General features: G+C 43.0%; 1 pseudogene; it reads left to right on the top strand.

Moving 5' to 3' along the window:
* The first annotated feature begins 4,339 nt into the window (after positions 1 to 4,339).
* Positions 4,340 to 4,862, top strand: LOC132485228 (large ribosomal subunit protein eL21-like; annotated as a pseudogene).
* The last annotated feature ends 1,035 nt before the right edge of the window (positions 4,863 to 5,897 follow it).

Consider the following 5,897-nt stretch of genomic DNA (forward strand, 5'->3'; position numbering starts at 1 on the left):
AGCTGTCCCTGTCCTCACTCCAATCTCCCTTTGCCCCCCTTCTCCCCCACCCCCTGGCTTGGATCTCTGTGTACGAGTCTAAGGAATAAAACTGGAGATTCTTTATACTTTTTAAATGCAACCTAATTCTCACTTGAGAAGAGAGGCGTGTAAAAGATGCTTTCTTCTTTGCTTGAATGTTTTAGAGTTTAACCAGGTGGTGGTGGTGGACTGAATAACAGAAAAAACAAGAGCAAGGCGCATCCCCTCCTCAGCCTGCCACCCCCAGCGGGGAGACTGTATTTGCTTGACACAAGATCAGAGGTAGTTGAGGCTTTGGGGCTGCATTTAAAATTCTAAATGTGAACAAGTGACTGGAGCAAGGTTCCCTGGAATAATTGCTGGCTGGGGTTATTGCCCGCTCCAGGGAAACAAACATCTTAATGTCATGAATCAAGTCAAAGCTCCCTCTGGGATAATCCTTACGCTTTACAATCAGAACCCAGTGGCTGTGAGTTCTTTGCACACTTGAATTGTGTGTGGAGCCTTTAAAAATACAGAGACCCAGGCCTCACCCTAGGCTAATTCAATCAGAATCTCTGAGGGTGGGAAACACTTTGCTGTTTTTCCATAGCTTTCCAGCTGATTCCAATCTGTAGGCAGTTTACCAGCGTGTGGTTTAACCTGTGGTTGGAAGAGCTAATCTTTCTAGACTTTTGTCAATATCCTCCCCTTACCAAGAAAGGGGGGTGTAGCTGGGGCTATAAGTCTTGAGGCTGTAAGCCCATGTGTAATAGCTTCTGCTGGATCTGTGAATATCAAGTGGATACTTCACAGCAGAAGGATTAGAGACAGGATTAGAAAGAGCTATTGCTCTTCTGTATTAACTCACTTGATTTTCTCTCCTTACATTTTGTAAGAGTATAGAAGGCAAAAGAACCACGTTTATCTGCTAGACCTTGTTCTGGGAAATTACCTCCTTTAATTTTCACAAATGGCTATTTTTGTCTCCCATTTACAGATGAGAAAGCTGAGGTTCAGAGGAGTTAAGTACCTTGCTCAAGGGCTAAATACGGGGTATAGGAAAGTTGGGATTTGAACCTCGGTCTGTCTGACTTGAAAAGCCTCGTCTTGGAACACACGAATCATATTTTGGCAGAGTTCAACATCAAAAACATCTAAAAGCCTCTGGGAGAACTTTAAGAGGAGTTGACAAGCAGGCCTCTGTATCAGCAGCTGGAAAGTGTTATAATCAGCTTCGTAATTAGGGTGCGGCCCTCCCAGGCCCATCCCATCATCCCAGAATTGGGAGTCAGCAACAGGAAAGCAAGCTCAGGGGCTGCATGTGCCTTGGCTTCGATGAAGGCCCTTGTCTGATGAACCTGAGGCATTGTCAGAAGAGAAAACTAAGAGCAGGGGACAGAAATAAGGGGTGAAGAGTAGAAGGGACCTCTCCATTGATTACTACAAACTTTGATCACCTTGGGATTTAAAGAAACAGCCCTGCCTCAAGTCTAGCATTCCTTGTTTTTTACTAATATTCATGAAATGAAAGCGCCACAACTCTCGGAGGACCTCAGTAGATGTGAGTCTTTGGAAGGCCTGAGTTCTGGAATGGGAGCTGGTCTCAGGTGAGTGCACTATGCATGCTTTGGTGTCCATGGCTTGGATGTGGGTGGAGGTGAGAAGATCACTAGGAAAATAGTCATAACTTGATTACACGAGAGTGGCCTGTCAGATCTGAGTACAAAACTGACCCTGCTTGGGATCCATGATGTCTTTGAAAATGTGCATCCAGACTGTCTGTGGCCTCCTAAGAAGATACCCCGTGTAGTTATAGCCTGGAAGCAAAAACATGTGAGCCTGCATATAAATAACCCTGTCTTTCTATTACTATTATTATATATTATTCCAGACACCTGAAACAATGAGTGAGATGAAGCAGGAAACCCTGAAGTTCTGGGGTGTTTTGGTCTTTAGCTTCTATATCTTTTCTAATGGCAAATTATTTTTGGAAAGTGCTCTCTATACTTGATCTGTATGTAATCATCTGGAAAATATGGGAACATGTACTGCCAGAATATATATGTGTCTATATGTTACAACTTCAGCACTTTGATGTGTATTACTAGGCAAGACATAAGAGAGAGGGCTGGTCGTTACATCACTACACCACAGAGCCAGGTTGGCTTTTTTCTGAGCAGCTGGTTTTGAGTTGTGATTTATTGGGGTGCCAATAAGGAATCTCAGTGACATATCAGACTTTTTTTTTTTTTTTTTTTTTTTTGGCGGTACGTGGGCCCCTCACCGCTGTGGCCTCTCCCATTGTGGAGCACAGGCTCCGGACGCACAGGCTCAGAGGCCATGGCTCACGGGCCCAGCTGCTCTGCGGCATGTGGGATCTTCCCAGACCCGGGCACGAACCCGTGTCCCCTGCATCGGCAGGCGGACTCCCAACTGCGCCCTATTATACATTTTTAAAGATGAAAATATGCCAGGGAGAGATGGAATTTACTTAAAAAAAGAAGTACTTTTGCTTCTGAATTGAAGAATTCGAGCAGAGCACACAAGGAACAAGAATGTGAGAGCAAAGATGGCTGCTGGCCTTCTCCTTGCTGCTTTCAAAACCAAAAGGGCAGCGAGGATCAGAGCTCCCTCAGGGGGCTGGAAAGAGCACCTGCTGGGAGTTGGGAGCCCCAGCTTCCAGCACTGATGTGCCCCATCCAAGCTGCTGTGTGGGTGTGGGTGGGTGATTGCATCTCTCCTTGCCTGTTTGCTCTTTGGTTAATAAAGTAATAGTGGTCACCCTACCTCATAGCAGTGTTGTAAGAAGTCAGTGAGAGCTGGAGGTGGTTTGAAAAGGTTGAAGTCCTCTACAGACCTCAGGCTGTTAAACTCAACTGTCTCCTCCCTGTTTGCTATGCATTCGTTAATTTGTTTCAGAGTGTTATGACTGACAAATATCGCCCGCAGGATGTGGGAGGTCTGGTTGCAACACTACTTGAGAAAGTCAAATTGCGTTGGTTTGGTCGGGATAACTAGACAGGAGTCCTGTCCTTTCCTCACGGCCACTTTTGTTGAAGAGAATGAGTCTTCCAGAAAGAGGCAGAGCGCCTCCTCCCAGGCTATGTATTTTTATTTTTTTTTTCTTTTTGCGGTATGTGGGCCTCTCACCGTTGTGGCCTCTCCCGTTGCGGAGCACAGGCTCCGGATGCGCAGGCCCAGCGGCCATGGCTCACGGGCCCAGCCGCTCCGCGGCATATGGGATCCTCCCAGACCGGGGCACGAACCCGTATCCCCTGCATCGGCAGGCGGACTCTCAACCACTGCGCCACCAGGGAGGCCCTATTTTTATTTTTAATTAAATTTTTTTTTATTAAAAAAAAACTGTATTCGAGTATAGTTGATTTACAATGTTGTGTTAGTTTCAGGTGTACGGCAAAGTGATTCAGTTATACATATACATACACTCATTCTTTTTCACATTCTTTTCTCATACAGGTTATCACAGAATATTGAATAGAGTTCCCTGTGCTGTACAGTAGGTCCTTGTTGGTTATCTGTCTTGCATATGGTAGTGTGTGTGTGTTAATCCCAAATTCCTGATTTATCCATCCCCTCCCCCATCCCAGGCTATGTAAATGCTACTACAACAACAAAGTGATTGAGTCCATCTTCAGGAGAACAAACCCCTTAGGAGATAGGTTTTCTTGGTAAAAATCAGTCTATAATATATTTACTGTTGGTAAGGTACTTACTGGGCGTGAACGAGTAGAAGTTAGGATTCTGTTTTTTTGCGGTACGCGGGCCTCTCACTGCTGTGGCCTCTCCCACTGCGGAGCACAGGCTCCAGACGCGCAGGCTCAGCGGCCATGGCTCACGGGCCCAGCCGCTCCGCGGCATGTGGGATCTTCCTGGGCTGGGGCACGAACCCGTGTCCCCTGTATCGGCAGGCGGACCCCCAACCACCACGCCACCAGGGAAGCCCTAGAAGTTAGGATTCTTATTCAAAAAGATGCTCACACTTTGCTGTAGAGAAGGATATGGTATAGATATATAAAGACATTGTGTTAGGGTGGCTGCTGATATGGGGCATATTCCTACTCCTTAGTTAAGGACTAGGGCTGGCACATAGGCAGGCTCCAGGATATGCCAGTGTTAGTCTTCTAATCTGTATAGGTCCTCCTTTACATACTAAAGAGAGCCATCTGCTGGTAACCTTAGGCAGCAGTTTTCATACTTTTTGGTCTCAGTCCCATATACACTATGAAATATTATTGAGCTTTTATTTTATCTATCAATCTTCACCATATTAGAAAGTCAAACAGACATTTAAAATATTTATTTCTGGGCCGGAACCGCCATCTTCCAGTAATTCGCCAAAATGACCAACACAAAGGGAAAGAGGAGGGGCACCCACTACATGTTCTCTAGGCCTTTTAGAAAACATGGAGTTGTTCCTTTGGCCACATACATGCAAATCTACAAGAAAGGTGATATTGTAGATATCAAGGGAATGGGCACTGTTCAAAAAGGAATGCCCCACAAATGTTACCATGGCAAAACTGGGAGAGTCTACAGTGTTACCCAGCATGCTGTTGGCATCATTGTAAACAAACAAGGGCAAGATTCTTGCCAAGAGAATTAATGTGTGTATCGAGCATATTAAGCACTCTAAAGCCGAGATAGCTTCCTGAAATGGGTGAAGGAAAATGATTAGAAAAAGAAGGAAGCCAAAGAGAAAGGTACTTGGGTTCAACTGAAGTGCCAGCCTGCTCCACCCAGAGAAGCACACTTCATGAGAACCAATGGAAAGGAGCCTAAACTGTTGGAGCCCATTCCCTATGAATTCATGGCATGATGGGTGTAAAGAAAATAAAAGACCTGGACTGTAAAAATAAATAAATAAAATAAAATATTTATTTCTTTGCTTAAGAATAACAATGATAAACCCAATACATATTAACATAAATAACAGATGTTTTCATGAAAAATAACTACATTATCCAGACCAAAAAATTTAGTGAGAAGCGTGACATTGTTTTGCATTTTTACAACTCTCTCTAGTGTCTGGCTTAAAAGAGGACAGCTGGATTTTCATGTTTGCTTCTGCATTCAGTCTGTTGTAATCTGTTGTGTTGGTCGAAGCATGTGAAGAAAATCTGAACTCAACTAGATATTTAGTTGGAAAAGGGACAAATATTTCATTAGTCTTTTCAGATAATTGTGAATATTCTTCTTTGATACTAAACCACAATTCAACAAGAGGTAATTTCTTTTTTATAAAATTAAGAAAATTTTTACTTCATGAAGTGTTTTACTTCACCAGTCAGATACAGATGCAGACATGAATATACTGACCTTTTATTTATCTGTTATTTTAGCACACTTTTGCTATTTTATGAAGCAAAGCATTTCAACTTGACTTAAAAATTTAAAAAAAAATTTTAAACTATATTTAAAGGTTACTTTCCATTTACAGTTATTACAAAATATTGGCTATATTCCTTGTGTTGTACAATACATCATTGAGCCTATCTTACACCCAATAGTTTGTACCTCCCACTCCCACTGCTATATTGCCCCCGCCCTCACTGGTAACCACTAGCTTGTTCTCTATATCTATGAGTCTGCTTCTTTTTTGTTATGTTCACTAGTTTGTTGTATTTTTTATGTTCCACATATAAGTGATATCATACAGTATTTGTCTTTCTCTGTCTGACTATTTCACTTAACATAATGCCCTTCAAATCCATCCATGTTGCTGCAAATGGCAAAATTTCATTCTTTTTTTATGGCTGAGTAGTATTCCAGTGTATATATCACATCTTCTTTATCCATTCATCTGTAGATGGACACTTAGGTTGTTTCCATATTTGGCAATTGTAAATAATGCTGCTATGAACATTGGGGGCATG

Source organism: Mesoplodon densirostris, chromosome 3 (genome assembly GCF_025265405.1).
Source record: "Mesoplodon densirostris isolate mMesDen1 chromosome 3, mMesDen1 primary haplotype, whole genome shotgun sequence".
NCBI lineage: Eukaryota > Metazoa > Chordata > Mammalia > Artiodactyla > Ziphiidae > Mesoplodon > Mesoplodon densirostris.